At 43.9% G+C, this 18,381-nt stretch overlaps 1 protein-coding gene and 1 long non-coding RNA gene across 2 annotated transcripts in view; one reads left to right on the top strand and one right to left on the bottom strand.

Moving 5' to 3' along the window:
• Positions 1 to 14,585, bottom strand: part of PDE4B (phosphodiesterase 4B) — a 216,640-nt gene extending 202,055 nt beyond the window's left edge. The window contains exon 1 of the mRNA XM_055815121.1: positions 14,443 to 14,585. The gene's annotated coding sequence lies outside the window, so the exon portion shown is untranslated. The remainder of the gene's footprint in view (positions 1 to 14,442) is intronic.
• Positions 14,586 to 15,037: 452 nt separating this feature from the next.
• Positions 15,038 to 16,368, top strand: LOC129785232 (uncharacterized). Its single transcript, XR_008748984.1, has 2 exons — positions 15,038 to 15,163; positions 16,172 to 16,368. It is a non-coding gene; the product is annotated as an uncharacterized LOC129785232 (long non-coding RNA).
• The last annotated feature ends 2,013 nt before the right edge of the window (positions 16,369 to 18,381 follow it).

Raw genomic sequence — 18,381 nt, 5'->3', positions numbered from 1 at the left:
AACTACTGGTAAAGGGAACGCCACTAAATGCAATTAATATTGCTCTTCTAATAAAATTTGAAAATGTGCTGGCAAAAGACCATTCCCCACCTTTGCAGCAATGAAGCAAAACATCTGAGTTCTTTTTAAAACAGGTAGTTCTGTTGGCCACAGATGATTATGTACTACCTCATGTATCTTTTCTCCAGAAATGAAATATTTAGGTATTACCAGTACAGTATTCTCTCAAGCTAACCTTAGGTTAGGGAGGAAGAATATGACATTTTTCGCTTGTTCCAGTGCAAAAAAAAGTCAAAGCAGCCTGATTTGCACACGACTTGCTTTTTTTTTATGCCACAAGGCATCAGCCTACAAAATGCTGTAAGCCACATGAGTGGCCTAACACCTCTGCAAGGTTTCCCATTTCATCCTTATCACATGCTTAGACAAAACCCATGTTCCTTTCTCAGGGTGGCAAAGTAGACTTTTCTTCTGGGCAGGAGAAATGCCAGCTTTCAAAATGAAAGCTGGCCTGCTCATCCAATATTCTTCTCCCATAAGCAAGACCACACACCAAAGACCTGGCCTTGCTGCCACTGCTGCTCTCAAGAACGAATCTCCCACTGGAGAGGTAGCACTGCTGCACTGAGCAGCTGAGAAGCCTGCAGAGGCTGCTTGGATCGTGCAGGGGCTTCGTGTGGACACGGTGCCCCTGCAGGGAGATACTACAGCCCTGTTCAGCCACACAGCAACGTGACAGCCATGGTAATGTGCCCTCCACTGCACCTGTGCTCTCTAGACTCATCTCTCCAGAACAGGAAAAATCTTTAAACCCGCTAACTTTTTACCGCATCACCAGGCAACCAGGGGCTTTCTGCACCACTCTCCGGTAACAGAGTTTTGAATCAGTTAAGAAAAAGAACTGACTTAGGGCTACTTGCATGTTTTATTTCATTTCTATAAATTGTTGTATGAAAATAAATGTAAGGATTTTCAAAGATGGACAGCAGATTAAGAGGATATATGCCTTACTATGGCCTCACCAAATCATTAATTTACCACCAGCTATATGAATCTCCAATATGTAAAAAGTACAGAGGAGTTTTAAAGCTCTCATCTTTCAGAACTGCCTTACTGAGAAACTAAAGGGCACCCATATTCCTGTAGTAAAACAGCAGTATTAAATTACTAGATGCGTTTTACAGCAGGAATTGTTCTTCCTGCAAAATTTAAAGCAATATATCAACATCTCTATTACAGTTTAGAGAATATAATGATTAAAAAAAAGTATCAGTTTTTCACCTTGTTCTTGTCACCCCAGTAGATAGCAGATCAAAGAATCCCAAATTACACAAGTGGCAGAGTATTTCCGTAGGGCCTTTAGTACAACCATATACTCACCTGTAATTTTTTGTACACTTAAACATATGTGCATTTATCTTGTATGAAGATTGCCATTATACAATTAATTGCTCAACAAAGACTTCACTGTTCCTAAGGCAGAAGCTGCACACATGAGAATTACACTACGAAATAGCAAGCCTTTGCTATTTCAAAGGTTTATTATTAATTCTGGATGCAGAATTGCGTACTAAGAACCAAGCCAATTACAATGGCAAAAAATATCTTCACATCAGGCTGAAAAAAGCATCCCAGATTTCTGCACTCTGTTCTTTAGACATCCATGCCATTACCTGATGTTAAGACTTGCAGAGAAGCAGGTAAATGTTTATATACTGTTGTGGTGAGAGCTGCATCCCAAGAAAATGCAGAGTGCAAATGATGAAAGACCATAGATATGCAAATAAAACAATCCTTTCCCACACTGACTCTACACAAGTATTTTTTAGAGAGGTCAATGAAAGTAATATACTTCCTTCTGTATCTATAAAAAGATCCCAACTAAGTTACAGGAAATAAATTCCCTTTTTTGAAACCTCAGTAGATACCCTCGCTCCAGGGGACCTCCAGAAATGAGGTGGTGCTACCCTGCAGGACCCAAGAACCCACAGATTCCTTATTACCCATTATGAAAAAGCCTCCCAGAAAGACCTAGCACTGCTACCACTACCACTTATTTTGGACGTATTTTGCCAACTTTCTTCAGGATCTCCAGACATGCTGTAGAGATGAGCATTAATCGTTACATGGATATACAACAGGAAAACCAAACACGTTTTTGCAGCAGATGGGGTGGATAGAATAAACTTGTCCTTCCTGTTGACAAATATACTCGGGGTTTGGTAAGAGTCTTAATCACGCAATGTGCCTGCAGTGGTGCTTCCTGGGACATGGACAGAAAAGAGACTGGGGGAAAAGGATGCTGCCAGCTCTCCATATGTGGGCTTTCAGATCCCTTCCCCCACAGCTGAGTCACTCAGATCATACATTTTAAACCTTAGCTTCCCAGTTACTATAACAACTTAATGGATTTCTTCTTGATGTTATTAATTACATTCAACTTAATCTCTTCATACAGGATTTTGGAGGAGGCACTATATGATAGCTTCTCTTGTCCTTTCAAAAGGCGTTTACATTCCTAACTTACTCCAACACTCAGGTGCTCCCCCCATAAATGTGCTGCCACCAAGATAAGGAAATGCTCATATTCCTTCCTTTGAGAACTCAGAATAGAAGGAAATGTTTTTTTCCTGAAACCAAATAAGATGCCCAAAATAAATCTGTGAAAGATGTACCCACAGCTGGTTTTCTACAGTAAACATGGTGCACAGAACAGCCTGTAACCTGGCTGAAAGTGGCATTTATAATGCATCCCAGAAGAGAAAGACTGAATGCTTTGCAAGCAAAACTACTGAAAGCACAAGCAAAGAAGCAGTCAGAAACTAATTTATTAGGTCTACATTTCACAGCCTCAGGGTAGGAACAGGCAGATCTCTACTGCTGGAAATAGCAGGAAAATGCAAGAAACTCAAGGCAAATCCTAAGGTCCAGCAGCATTGCACTACACAGAATTAACCCCCTTCATTTTCACATGTATTGGCTTTTGGAGATCAGAAGTGCCACCTCTACGCAACAGCATGGAGGAGAAAAGCGAAGACTTCGTGTCCCCTGGCAGCACCATGGGACAGGGAAGACAGCAAGTTTCTTCAGCCTGGCTGCACCAGGAGGGCAGAGAAGGTGCTCTGCCTGCTCCGTTCATGCAGGGATTAAACAGCACTGACCTCCTGCCACTTCAGACCTGCACAGAGTTTAAATAACGCAGAAAGACTCCAAACACCAAATCCTTTCCTCTTCTGAAGGACAGCGAGACCCTGACAGGCTACAAGATGACTACCAGCTGTTTTGAGGGCAATGGGCTGAAAAAGACTGAAAATCAGCAACTCAGGATCTGTAGAGGGGCACTTGCAGCACATCAGTGTTCAGTATACGTTGTTGTATGTCCACCCAGGGGCAGATGTTAGCTGTTGGCTGTTTTCCTTCCTCCACAGCTTGGAGCAAGGGGAGCCACCAAGCTGCATCCCTCCTGCAAGCAGAGGCTTCTCAGCAGCCCAGTGAGTTAACCTGGCTTGGGAGACAGCCTGTAGGTCCTTAAATATGACTGCAGGTCTCTGTGATAGAAGTTTTGGCAGATACCCAAAGAGTTAATAACTGAAAATTACAATATCACTTATTTTTGGAAATATGTCTACTGCTTACTTAAAGACATGCTAATTCAAAGGGCCAAACCGTAAGTATGGAGACAACTGAGTGCAATGGAGAACCTGAACAACTCAGGAACGAAGCATTCTCGCCACGTTCTCCATTTAGACTTACCCCTTTTAGCAGTAGAGTGCAGAACTGAACTCATCTGCAGAACCATAGCCATACAGCGCTCAGGATAATTTTAACCCCAAAGACATATGGAAAACACTCCTTTCACCCTCCTCTGCAGAAAAAGATGATCTGAGCCTACAGACTTCCAACAGGGAAAAAAAGTCTTCTCCAGATATTTTAAATCAAAAAAATTCACAGAAATGACAATAATAGTTGTTTATACTTACAGTATAAAAACATGGCCTGCATTTTAGTCACCACCAAGTATGCAGTGATAAAAACAAGAACACAGGGAGAACAATTTCATGCTGCTCACAATTTTCTTTTAATTTCAAACGACTAATTTCTATGAATTTAATTACTCTCATTATAAAGTATAGTTGTTAGACACCTACAAGTACCCTTTTGAAACCTATCATTGTAACCATACTTCAAAAAAATAATAATAATGGAAGTATATGTCTGAAGCACAAAACAGTATGAAGCAGCTGTGCATGCCACATGACTGCACTTCACAGCTTTAACCCAGGTGCAGCTTGTTTGCTCCCAAAGACACAATATCAAAAATGAAAACCAAAATGGGTTTAGTTTCCTGAATAGAATAAGCTTTCTTAAAGAAAATCTGTTTTATTCAACCACAAAGTAACAGGTACAAATGTAGAAAGAGAACGAATATGATGCGTATGTATTTATCCTGAAGTACTGGAGGTAGGACTGACACAGCTCTGGAAAGAAGCAGGTTGACCTCAAGATGGTTTTATAACTATCTCTTGTGTTTTCCCAAATCCACAGCTAATCTGCAGACTGGAAAGACCCCCTGCACTTTTCAGTCAAAGTACTGAACAGAAGTTCAACAGTGCTACAGGCAGCGGCAATCCATTGCCTTGAGAACCAGCTGATATACAGACAGCTCCGCGCAGCAATCACCCATTTGCATTGCCTTATCAATCCACTTCTTACCTGGCTGCAATGCACCTCTTAAAAACAGCATTGAAAAAACAACTTCAAAGCTCTGACTCCCCAGCCTACTCCATGCAAGCAAACTTTAAGATGAGCCTGGACCCGAGAGTACTGCAGCTCTGGTGTAGAGGCTTCCATCTCAGTTTGCCATTTCTTTACTGCTTTTACACTGTCATACTGGAAAGCAAGTGCTGGTGCCCACCAACGTGCAGGTCTTTGATCCATTAGACCACCACAAGACCTATCAAATAAAGAAACCATTAGATATCTCTGCAGAGTAAAAATGGAAAAGGCAATAGTAGTAACTACTCCAGCAACTGCACCATATTGCAGTTTAATCATATAGTGAGTTATGTGAAAGGAGAAAGGCATTTTTTCTTGGAGGATGGTTGCCAATGCTTTCTCTGATGCACTCAAGCCCTGCACAGAAAGGAGTTTCCTAAAAGGCGAGTGCTACAGGAGGATACCTACAGCGAAGCAGAAGAGGAGCACGTGCACTTCTGCTGGTGAAGAGGCACGTGGAAGCATAAGCCATGCCATGGAGAGGAATTTGGAAGATGTCTCCCTGCTTGCTCCTTGTTTTAGAAAAAAATGGCCCTCAAAAAAATAAATAAATGCAGCTAGTATCAGTTCCTCCAGCCGATAAGAGCAACAAGGAAGCTCCACAACAGTAATACCTCAGGTCAAGGAAGAGAAGCAATATTTACTCTAGCAAAATTCACCAAAGCTTTCTACTGATGCGCACAAAGTCAACAGAGGTTTGCTTAGAGCTAAGGTACTATTCCTTATCATAAAGCTTCTTTATTTTTACATAGGTCTAAACAAATACCTCCTCTTTTGCTTACCGAGTACCTCCTAACTTTTACTACACATAAATGATTTGAGGAACTAGTTTCATTACAAATGTGTTACATGATAGGAGTCTTGCACCATAACAGTACTAATCTTGTAGACTAGCACTTGTAGAGAACATTTTTTACACTGATAGTGGATGATTAAGGAACAAGGAAAGATGCTAAAGAATGTACCTTTCTCCTTCCTTCTAGTTAGCTACTTGCCTGTGACCAGATTATTTTTCCTTTTTTAAAAATACATGGTTTTTCTGTGAATATGCCAATAGGCTCCAGAAGAAAACTAAGCATTAGGGAAACAAGTCTTTATTTTTATAGTTCTTGTGCCTGACTTCATTTAAACACTACCTTGTTCTTGCCTCTCCGAGAAAAGGCATTTAAAAAAATCTTCAATTTATATTTGAATCAATTCAGTGACCCACAAGCAGCTTTGGGGGGAGGTGGGGGGGAAGTTCCTATGGCTTCTCCAGAAATTACAGAAAACAATAAAAATGAATGTAAAATGTGAAAAAGCACACAGGCCCAGTTCACCTACAGAACAGGGCAAACACTGGACACATGGCAAGTAAAACATCAAACCTCTAACAGTATAGGCAGGGGATTTCAGGATACCAAAACATTATGCATATGTTGAAAGCAAGTGAAAAGCTCAGAATAGGAAAAGAAGATCACCAGCTTCGTAAAAATGCCAGGCTTCTAATCACCCTGCTTATCCAGTCCAAGTATTTATCTTTTGTTAATGGTTTCCATCCAGAGGTCTGCAAGTTACGTATATACATAATTCATTAGGAAAGTGCAGTGAAGAGGAGTTATAATAGAAATTTCTGAGTGAATTCTAGAAAGGAAATGCAAACTTGAGCCAGAGAAAAGAAAGAAGGAAAAAAAAAAAAAACCAACCAAAAAACCAAGTGAGGCATAGTCACTTCTCCCAACCCTGCATACCTGGGAAAAAACAGTGGGGATGGGTATCCTCGGAACTATTATGGTAGAACATTAATTGTTATTAAAGCAATAGGCCACTGGCCTAGAGGTTCTTGATGATGTACCCCTTTTAGAGTTGTCTCAAGCAAAGATCTGTCACAAAATCCTCAAGGTTAGCAGGCAAGGATACTGCTCATCCCAATCTGACTCTCCAACTTTGTTCTTCTTGCACTGTACCTCACCACCAAGGCTCCCTGGAGAAGCCTCTATAGCTTTCAAGGATGACAATGCCTGAACAAATTTCCCGTTCTCCTTTGAGGATGCCAAAAGATAAACCCTAGATACCCTGAAAGTTTTCTCTAGTGGGAAGAGGAGCACTTATGGGAGAAGTGGCGATCTGAATCCAAGTGCTCAAAAAACACTTAATATCCTGCTTCTAAATGTTCTTTGTCTTCTGCCCAAGAATGGCAAGTGGTGTTTCAAGTTCACAATAACACTAGCCATTCTCAGACGAAAAACAGAAAATCTTGTGCTACTTCAGTGACAGTTTTCCAAGCTGATGCCTACAGAGACTGCAAATATTATACATAGATGCCTTTTCTTCAAGTGGAATGACCAAAATAGGCAGTAGGGTGTTTAGCTCTCGCCCCACACACAGGCACTGTGAGATTTATTATTAGTATTCCTGAGCACACTGTGCATCCTAAGAATATGATTTTTCTTTGAACAGAATCCCATCAAACAGAGCAGCTTCACCCCGAAGGTTTCCATATGTTTTTATACTTATTTTCTTCTCAAGAGCTCTTCTGAGGTTGGATCATTTTCTGTTTCTTATTTGGGCTTGTAGTTTCAGAAATGGTTACTACTGAGGATTAATAATTTTGGATTCCTCTCTTCCTTAAGTTCCTGTTTTCATTATTTATAAGCACTCTTGAAAGTATCCCTGTTGCAAGGAGCTCCACTCCAGATTTATCCTTCACATTTAACAAGTGCTCTGGCAGTTTCAGAAGGTTTTTCTGGTACTGTTTGTTCAGGCGGTATGCAGTCTATTGCTTCCTTGAGCAATTACTGAATTACAAAAGCATGAATGAAACAAAAATCAATTGCAAAACTGTATTTTTCAATCTGAGCATAGTACTGTTCCTTCAGCCAATGTTCTGAAGTAGTTTTTCACTCGGTGACCATCTCGCAGGCAGAAATCATTCAATTCACATCAGTCTGCTTGACTCTGACGTTTAGCTTCTGTTTAGCAACAAGGTTAGAGAAGGTTCTCCCCCACCAAGCAAAATTTCACCCCTTTTTTTTTTTCATGTTTCATAGTTTACATCCCTAAACTGATTCTTACATGTCAGTAAGAAAACACTGCAGCTCCAACAGCTCCCAGACTTACATACTGCACACAGTCACTTTATTCACGTCAGTTTCCAGAAGAAACACTGTTTTTTCTGTGTCAGTGGCACCTGAGTTCACCCAGGACCCCAGGCAAAACCATGGTTATTTATTTTCCCAAAGGAAAGGGTCAACTTATTGTTTACAAGTTTAGAAACACTGTTGTACAAGAAAAACATCTGAAAGAATACTGATGAGAAAATCCCAGCATTAAGCTCTCACGCAAACTACTTTTTGCAGCTTCCTTGAGGTATCTTTGTGAAAAAACACATCACTGCCTCAGCAGAATATTCTCTCTAAAACGCTGCCAACAGGTCGAGTTTCCTTTAGGGTTTGGGGAAGCAGAGGTGACTTCTCTCCCAGACATGACTTACAAAGCCACCCTTTTGGCATCTGCTTATTTGCTGCTCCCCACTCTGCCATGCTTGCCCAGCTCTCTGTAGTCTTCAAGACCGTATTGTTTCCTTGAATTTATTTTAGATGACCTCTCTTTCCATTTCTCTCTTCCTACTCCTTTATTTGTAGAACAGAGCTTCTGCTCTGTGCATTGTTTTACAAAATATGCCTTGAATACCTTGTGAAAAATCATTCTTCCATTGCAAACATCACACAAACAATGCTTGCCCAGTTCATGCAAGTTGAAAAGTATTTGTTAAAAAAGGTATTAGCACCAGATGCTTGGTTACCCTTTTAGTCAACCTTTTATTACCTGTTATGTTTTAACTATAGAAATTCTAGTTCCGTGCTGCTCACTAACACTTCATGCTTGGAAGGCATACATTTTACCACAAATAGCCGCTGTTCCCTGCAAAATCTTCTGCTTATAATCAGGTCAAAAGTAGGGTATTATCAGCAGCGCTGCAAATAATTAGAGAGCAAATGAGTACATATTAACTCTTTAGCAGCTAAGTCAGCTCACTTGAACGTTCTTAACAAGCAGCTGTTTGCAAATGAAGTTATTTCAGCAAATAACTTTCACAGTTTTTCTCAAAAATGTCATCTAATATTTGCAGTCTCATGCTTCCATTGAAACATAGCCTAGACATTCAACATAACGCAAAACCACTGAGGAGGTCCTCCATCCTCTTCTGGGCATCACTCATGACACTCCAAGAAACAAAGAAAACATGAGTCACCTTAACTTCTCTGATGCATTGCAAAGGATCCTGGTGGCTTCTGCTGCTTTTCTGTTACCAGAAACTAATTTAATATAAGATAAAGCATATCATACACTGAAATAATGGCATCTCATCAAATTACCTGCAGCCTGCAGGAAAACAGAACTGCTGTACTATTTCTTGGCCAACCAACAGCGAAATCACCTGAGAAGGAAAGGTCCTCTGAATTAGCTAGTGTTTCAATTATAAAAAGAAACGGTAAAAGCCTCAGTCAGCTTAGTGCTTTCATCTTCAGAGAATGGCCTACAAGAGTAGGGAAAATACCTCTGAAGAGTAGTAATAAGGATTTAAGGTTTTCAATGATAAACAAACAACAAAAAAAAATCACGAAGTTTGCAGCTCTCTTTGATCAAGTTCAACTTTGCTGCAACTGCCTGGGCAGGACAGTCCAGGCTCTAGCTTCCCCCAGCCAACCTCCACAGCCTGGTCTGAAGGAACCTCTGTTGTAGGGCACTAAAGGGGCTGACACATCATGTTTAATATTGAACGACCCACTGCGGTAGGACTGCTCTAGTTACACTTGTGATTTGGGTCTCTGAAAGGAATATCCACATTTATTCCCAAGGCTACAGCCAGTGAGGCAAGGGACAAATGCCCTTGTTTACTGGCAATGAAGGGTCAGTATGACTACACCAAGGGTCGGATGGAATCCTTCATGGAGTGAAGGCTCTAAAAACCTCAGAGCTGACTCCACTTGCTGGGTAGGAAAAGCAGTCTCCATATGGCTGCTCACAAGGGTGACTGCCTAACAGGAAACATCTAAGCATAGCAAGTTTTAACAGAAACCTGGACTTTAACTCCAGCTCAGCAAGGCTGCTCATCTTCAGAGCCCATCAAGAGACATTTGCCTACTTGAATCCAGCCATCACAGTTTATGGACCGTAATTCAGCGCATTTCTTAGTGTGTTAACTGCTCCCATTTCTAATTCCAAGCTCAGAAGCTCAACCCTAGTCAAGACTTATCCTTCAAGGCATTTCCCCCTGTTAGTATCAGCCCTTACTGGTGTTACAGAAAGAAACAGGCATCAACCCCACAGCTTGCCAAACCCTAACCCTAGTTCTAGTCATACTACTACATGTCACACTTCCACACATGGGGGAAAAAAACCACCTAAGCTCATGACATCACATCTCTTTTCCTGTGGCTTTTTATGCCACGTTGCACTGAATTCTCAGCTACTTCCACCCCACCAGAATCTACAAAACTTCACATACACCAACAGTAATGCTGTATCACCCACCCACGTCATCCTGAGCCCCAAAGCCAAATCCAATCCAGCCTCATTTCACTGTCCCACAGCCCATCATAAACCACCTGCTAGCACCAACTCTTACCCATCTCTTAACTCTTCAACAATTTAAAAGTAAAGATGTTCAGCCCATAAGGTACCAAGCTTTATAATTCTACCCCAAATAAGCTACCTCTTTTTCCCTCTCTATATAAAATAACTTGCTCTATACAATACATTTGATCTACACTGTCCCAGTTCCCAACTTACATTTTCAGTAACACCAACACTGTCCTTACTTCTTTCACACCCTGAACCTGCACAGACCCCTCTGGATCCTACATCTTAGTTTGTCACAGCCTGGTTTCACGGCTCCCCCACCAACAGTAGCCAAGTCCGGTTGCCCTCACAGAAACACCCTGTGTCCCACCCCCACCTGACAATGCCTCCCCCCATAACGGGACACTTCCCCTCCCCTCTGCCTGCTGGCCATCTCTCAGCAGGTGAAAGACAACATTTAGGTTGAAGGAGGCAGTCAAACTACACATGCACAAAGCACTATCCAGCCCATGACTTAGCTTTTGGTTCCTCTTGCCTCCTCACTCCCCACTGGAAAAATACATCTAACACTCCTTGCTTGGCTTCCAAAGAGGAGAGAACATTCAGGAAAGAGAGATGGATGGAGGGGAGGAAAAACCCCCACAAAACACACACACACAAAAGACTACACAGAAAGAAAAGGGAGAAGCAAAGACAAATACAGGGGAATTTTCTGGATTTTTGTCCCCTGACTTGCTAAAAAAATAAGCAAAGTGCACTGTTAAGTGCACAAACATGAGAAAGTACCAAACTCAGAGTGCACATGTGCACTTACAGAATTACACATTTTAAGCATCTGAATAGCCACAGATCTAATCCATCATCATCCACTAATCTATTTTCTCATCACTGACAGCAGCGCCAGATGCTTCAACAGAAAGTGCAAGAAATTCTACTGTAGGCAGACACAGAATAATCTGCTCTCCTAGAAAGTTTCCTCCAAGCCTTATTTCTCAGAGACTGGCTTAAGCTATGATGGATAAACATTTACATCTTTTCTACAGCTCTCCAAAATTGTCTCTTTAGTATTTGCAAAGTTTTTCATATTTCTGGATACTTCTGTGATTTACAGAAATTACTTTGGATCTAGACAAGTTCTGTGCTTCAAGAACACTCTAGCAAATAGTCCCCCAATCCAACTAATTATATATCTAATGAAAAAAACAATTAACAGTCTTGAATTTTTCCATTTCACTGCATGTCTACTTGTTTTTATATTGTATGACCAGGAAAAAGGGTCTTAACTTACCTTCTCTGTACCATTCATCACACTTTTTAATATGTTAATGTGAATAAGGGATATACTCTTAAGCTATTTGAAATATAATGGCATGTAGGGCTTACAGGTGAGCAGAGCCAGTGGCACGAGCTAATGGCATTTCACACTCAGAACGGCACCAACAGAAAGCAGAAACAGGCCCTTCGTGCATGTTTTTAGCAAGCGACACGACGCTATCAATTTGTTCTTTTTTTTGTAAAAGCAAGTTTTTAAAGCTGAAAACTTTGTTCATAATTAAAGAAATTCAGCTAAAATGTTCTACATAAAACAGTTAAATAACCATTCCTCTCCACTGCCTCAAACCAAAACACTGCAGCAGCAAGAATCTGAAAGTGAAGCTGACAAATTATTTTAATTCTCTAAACTATGGGAAATACAGGGGGAAAAAACAGAGCATGAGTAATAACATCAGATTAATATCCTTTTGCCTTAGAAGCAATGTATGTATTGCTTCTAAAGCAAAAGGATAGTAATTCCTTCATATTTAATATATGTAGACACATATTTGTTTGCAATAGCCTTCAAGTTTAGGGGAGCACTTTCACATCATCGTTTGTTCTATGCCTTTCTAATAGGTTTTTTTCCATCCGCTACAGCTAAATTTATCCTACTGCCATAACTAGACACTTTAATTTACTGATGGAACTAGTGTAAAGACTTACATGCTTTATTTGCTGCATAATAGCCTTTAAATGTAAACAAACAAAGGTATGTCTATGCACCATTTTCTCAATGCATAAGAACTACTCACATCTATACCAGAACAGCTTGTACAATGCAGATCACTCCAGGGCAGGATTGTTCGCGTAAAACAAATCAGCCCAACTGGCCTAACTTGTCAATGCTTAAAACTGCCGTTTTAGGAAGGATTTTACAAACCTATCCATGGCTATCCATTTAATATACGGAAATTCAAGACAGTTGACTGTAATGACTTTTTAAACAAGACTACTGTTCACAGAGATAATTAGACAGCTAATCCGTTACAAACTTCCTGACAGGTAAGTCAGACTCTTCAGTAAGGATCTGAATGCTGAATAAGAAGAGGCCTCCATGTGAGGTGGAAAGAGCTGGGAAGCAAGTACAGGGGTGGTTGGGGAAGAATAGGAAGGTCTCGGACACAAAGCTGCCACTGCTGGGCAAACAGAGGGGCTGGTGAGCACTGAGAAAAGTGAGAGGAAAGATGACAAAGCAGGCTACGAAACTGTCTGTGGCACTTCCATAAATATATTTTCGGAAGAAGCAGGCAACAAGGCTGCATCTTGTATTTTACTTCAGATTCATGTTTAAGCATTACATTAAAATGGTTTACCGGAATCTAAAATGTTCAAAGATGAGAATAAAGTAAAATGTAGCTGTACCTGGAGTACCTGAGCAGGCCCATGGAAATGTATTAGAATAGATTAGATGACAAGAGAGACAGATAATTACAATGAATAATCTGCTATATGCAGCCAGTATACTTCATAGTGTACTAGAAAAGCACTCTTTTTACTAAAGAGCTTTAGATTCTAGATGATTTATAAATCAGAGATTTATTTACAATCTGGCCACCATCTCTGAAGCTGGTGGTGAGGGATGCAGCAAATAAGCATCTTGCTCATAGCGGTATAAAAAGTTCTCCGTTTCATTCGATTTTAAATGTGCCAATGCAATTATTCAGCTTATTCACTGGTGCTTCCTCTGGACATCAGAATTTCAAATGAAAAAAAAAAGCATTGTATCAATTGTGCCGTTACGATACCTTACACATCTATCAGGAACTCCCTCTCCAGCGTAGGGGACCTCTTGGGATAGGTCCTACTGCAGCAGACACACAAAACAATTCCATGCCTCCGTGGCTACGCTGCACCCCGAGAGATCTACAGTAAATAGCTCGTTGCCTATCACAGCTGATTTATCACTCCTCAACCTTCACCCAGGGAGGGAAAGGAGCACCCCTCTCCGCCAGCCTGTGCGGCACCCAGGGGCTCGCAGGCAGCTGTTGCCTCAGAGCCGGTGCAGAGCTCCGCAGAGGAAACGCTCAACTTCCAGATCCTCTCTAAACTCACAACTCCCACCAGGCACCGAACTGAGAAAAGGAGAACCAGAAAAAACAAACTGACTCAAACCACATGTTAGTGAACACGATGCATAGCTGTAAAGCCTGGAAGAGAAAATGTCGTGGAGAAAGCAGCGTTGGGAGGACTGACCCCAGCAGCTGGAAGGGTGCCGGGCCCCGCGGGGTGGGCAGCCGATACCAGACCCCACTCACGGGCAGAGCGTGGCACCCATCCCATCCCATTCCATCCCGAGAATCCGACTCGTTTAAATGAGAGGCGATGCTTCAACAAGACAGCCTTAACAGGTGCGAAGTAAAATGAATAATTCTAACAGAAATTCAGAAAGACTGCAAGAAAATAAATAAATACAAGTGCATCTTCCCTCTCTGGAAAACCACTACCTTTTTTTTAAAAAAAACCCTACCAGTTCTTAATGCCATGTGATTCAATACGACAAAACTTGCAGAAACCGACCCACAAGCGACTCAGATGTCTCCCTCAGCCAGACCCGCGGCGCGCAGGGGGAGGCCGCACCCCCGCCGGGCCTCGCAGCGCCCGGCCCCGGCCCCCGCGCCCCTCGCCCCGTACCTCCGGCGCCGGGGGGGCTGCCGGGGGGCTGCCGGGGGCCCGGCCCTGGCGGCGGCCCGGCCAGGCGAGCAGCGGCGAGGCGCAGGCGGGCAGCCCAGCGCCGCTGCCGGCCCGGCCCGGAGCGGCGAGCCCGGAGAGCCGGGGAGCGCTTACCTTCGCCGGCGGCCCGGCGTCCTCGCCGGCGGGGGGAGGGGGGTGCTCTGCGGGTCCCCAGTCAGCGCCGCTCCTCAGCGCTCCATGGCTCCGCCGCTCTCCCCCAGCCAGCGCTGGTAGCGGGAGCAAGGAGCGGCGGCGGCGGCTTCAGCTACCAGGGCCACCACCTGCCGGGGCTGCGCTCCGCTCCCCGCGCTGCCGGCAGAGCGCGGCGCTTCCCCTGCGGGCGCGGGGCGGGCTCGCCTCAGCCTCAGCCTCAGCGCCTCAGCGCCCCGCTTCCAGCCCGCCGGGCGGGGGCGGCGAGGGGCCGCGGCGGCGGCCGGCCCTGCGGCGGGAGCGGGAGGGGGCGCGGGGCCCGCCGGAGCCCTCGGCCCTGCCCCGGGGGAGCCCAGGCCCGGCACCGCCCGCCGCGGGAGCCAGCGGGGCGGCCCCCGCCTCAGCCCCGCGGGACGGGCGGCCACGCCGGCGTTCGGGCCTCGCCAGCCCGTTTGGCCGGCCCCCCCGCCGGCGGGAAGGCGAGCGCTGAGGGCAAGCCTGCCGCACGGCACCCGGCGCAAGGCAGACAGCCGGCCTGGCGTTAGCGTTGCGTCCGCAGGGGCAGCGCGGGAGAGGAAGCAGCCCGCGCGCCTTGAGGGCTTGCCTCGGGAAACATCGCCCTCGGCCCCCTGAGGGACGGAGCGGCCAGCACCCCCACGGCCGAGGAGCCACCGGCCCCCTGAAGGTAGGCAGCCCTGTACACTGTGAGGGGCGGCACAGGGGACGCCCCAGCACGGGCCCCTGAAGGTACACAGCCCTGTATGCTGCGAGAGGCACAGAAAGCCACACCAACATCACTTGGCTCAGGCTGGCTGACAAGCAGCAGCTTACCTTAAAGCTGGCAAAGTATCCTAAAAATGGCACACTATCTTGCAGCTGTATGCTAAAGCCACTCGCTGGTCACACCACCCCCAAACACCCATGATGTGGAAGATAAGGATAACTCATTTTATATGGTTTCGTTACGGTAGGAGCTTCTGTTTGATCCTAAGAGCGATGCAAGATCCTTGGGCGTTTGATGTCTTTATCAAAGGCCAAGTTTCTGGAGTAATGATGCGAAGAACTTAGTTCACATTTTACAAGAGGAAGTTTCTAGTCTTCCCAGCTGAGGAGCAGCATGTTAAAGGCTTAAAGAACCCACACCAACTCCCAACACCTCAGAACACAAAAATAGAGTGCATTCATTATAAAGCCTTTTAAATTAAGAGTTAAACTTGCTATTTGTGGATGACACACAGACCCTTGTTTTCTTTCCCAGGGATTAATGACTACAGCCTCTGGAAACTGAACAGAAGGCTGCTTTGTTACAATTCTTGATCAAGTATGATCCCATACCCTTGTATCCCACAAATGCACAGTGCAGACCCTACCAGATCTTGATAAACCAGTCTTTATGCAGTGCAGTGTAGAAGAACAGTATTGAATGAAAGTTTTGTACCACAATCATAAACAGGAAAAAAAGGTTGTCTGTATAGCTGTTCAGTTATGCTATGGTAAAACTAAGAGTTAATAACTGCTCGAGAGATTTCTATAATTTACAGACATTTATTTTTGCATACAGAAGATACAGAACTAATTTTCAACAAAGTTTCTATTTCCCCCTTCCCCCCAAAAAAGGGCAAATTTATTTCTGTGCATGTAGTGTAAAAAAATTGTAAGACTGCTAATACTTTAATTCAAATTACAGTTTTAGGTATATACTGTATTTCCTTCATTACTTCATACTGCAAGCAAGGGTACAGAAGGCAGCCTCCATGAATACAGATCCCACAGTGCCAGAATTTTTGAAGCAACTTAAAAGCATTTCTCTAGAACATTTTGCACTGTTACAACTTGCAACTCATCCTTCCCTTTGCCAATAAACTACCACTCCCAACATTTCGTAGCCTATCACGTCTGAAGTCCCCAAAAAGAAAGATTTGCACTACTATCTCTTCCCAACATCATGGTTGGATGTGGAACTAAGGATGCTTACATTTGGTCACAGGAGCTGACCTTTATCTCACACAAAAGCAAGACACCAGAGGTTGGGGCAACGGGGATGCCAGCTGAATTTCAGCAGAAACAGGAGCTATCACCTTACAGAGCAGCCAGCTAGGCTTTTGCCTCTGTGGCTGCCTGCAGTTCCTGCAGAGGCAGGGCACTTGGTACCACATCACTTTACTAAGCAGCTGTCCGGGGATAATTTGCCCTGGTGCAAAGCAACAGTGGCCAAAGCAGCCTTTGCGGCAATGCATGGCAGGAGCCCTGCTTGAGACGGAGCTGAGCCTCAGGTCAGGATGGCACTGTAGGTCTGAAGGTGCTGTGGTGTCTTACAGCCCCATACACTCCCTCCCGGGGATGGACACGTACTGATCCGCACCAATATACAGGCTTGCCCTGCCCCAAGCCTCATCCTTAGGTAGAGAACACCTTTGTTCTGTCATGCAAAGGGTGTGCTTTTGGGAAAGAATATGGCACACAGGTCCCAACTGCCTCCAGAAGAGGCAAGTGAGACCAGCACCAGATCTAGTCTGACCTTCTGTACTTCATCGGTCGTTGCAATTCACCAGCTTCCTCCTGTTCGGTATTGTGTATTTGACTAAAGTTTGTCTCCCAACATCACCCAGCCTGGGTCAGAAGATAAGGCAGAGGTCACCACTTAGCAGTCAGTGAGCAACCAGTTGAACAGGCAATAAAATTTACTTACCGCTCCAATTTGAACTTGTCTGACTTCAGCTTTCAAATAGTACTTCTTCCACCCTCCCTGCCTAAACCAAAAATTTATATTTATTACATGCTAATCAAGTCACTGCTTAAGCTACTTTTTGGTAAGTCAAGTAGATTGAGCTCTTCAAATTAGTCATACATGGTGTTTTCTCCCCTCTTCAAACGTTTTTACAGTTTTTGCTAGGCCTCTCAAAACATGCCAATACCTTTTACAAAATTGGGGCTGCCAAACCGTTTGTATCATTTCAATACCATGGAAGAGCAGCAAGTAGAAACAAGGTGATTCTCCCCCTCCCCATATGCTGCCTTGGTCAGCAAGTCATGTAAGACATCTGATCACGAGTCCGGTGTGCAGGGGTGTTAAACTTTGTGAAACTCCATAGAGATTAAATCTAGAATCTAGGGAAGCGTTGCCAAACCTGAGGTGGTCAACCCTTCTCTAGATTCTAGATTTAATCTCTGTGATTTAGGTTGAGGCAAATCCTTGATTGTTGGCTATGGAGTATTTAGGAGAGTTGTCTCTTAACCGCAAGCACCGAACATACATGAGTTATGGCAGGACACAAAATTCCCAAACGGCTAAAAGAACCCCCTATCTTCTAGAGTACAAGGCCAAGAAAATTAAAATCTTACTCTTAGTCCCCCACAGCTTTCAGGCAGCACATACTAGCTTTTTAACTCCCTGGCAACAAGAAATACCAGTAATCCCGATTCAGTCAACAATTCACAAACACTGGTGAAGTTTCAAAGCCAAGTAACAGACAGCAGTGTCTCACCCTGAGGCGAGGAGGACCTGGTTGTTACTGCTGCCTGTTAGCTTGCAGCAGCAACCTCAAATGATGCTCCTCTCTTCACAGCGCTCTGGTTTTCTGACATCCTATTGGAAACTTGAATACTGGCAGCTGATACAGGGAGGATAAAATTAAGAACCTGCTTAGAGGTCATGCTGTGATTGTATCACAGGCTGTGTTATTCTTACCTTCCTCTGCTGAATCTGCCAAGTCAACTTCAAGAAGTCATCCATTGCATTAAGATATTCCACTGACCCTGAGCACTCATAATCTGCACTAGGACTGAACGCTGGAAGGCTTACTGTTCTTACACCGCTGTACTGATATTTACCAAATACCATTCATGAGCACAAGTTTTTCAGCATCAGGAAACTCTAAACATCCTAAAGGACTTAATATCCAC

Source organism: Falco peregrinus, chromosome 10 (genome assembly GCF_023634155.1).
Source record: "Falco peregrinus isolate bFalPer1 chromosome 10, bFalPer1.pri, whole genome shotgun sequence".
In the NCBI taxonomy this organism is placed as follows: Eukaryota; Metazoa; Chordata; class Aves; order Falconiformes; family Falconidae; genus Falco; species Falco peregrinus.
This window is presented reverse-complemented; position numbering and strand designations above follow the sequence as displayed.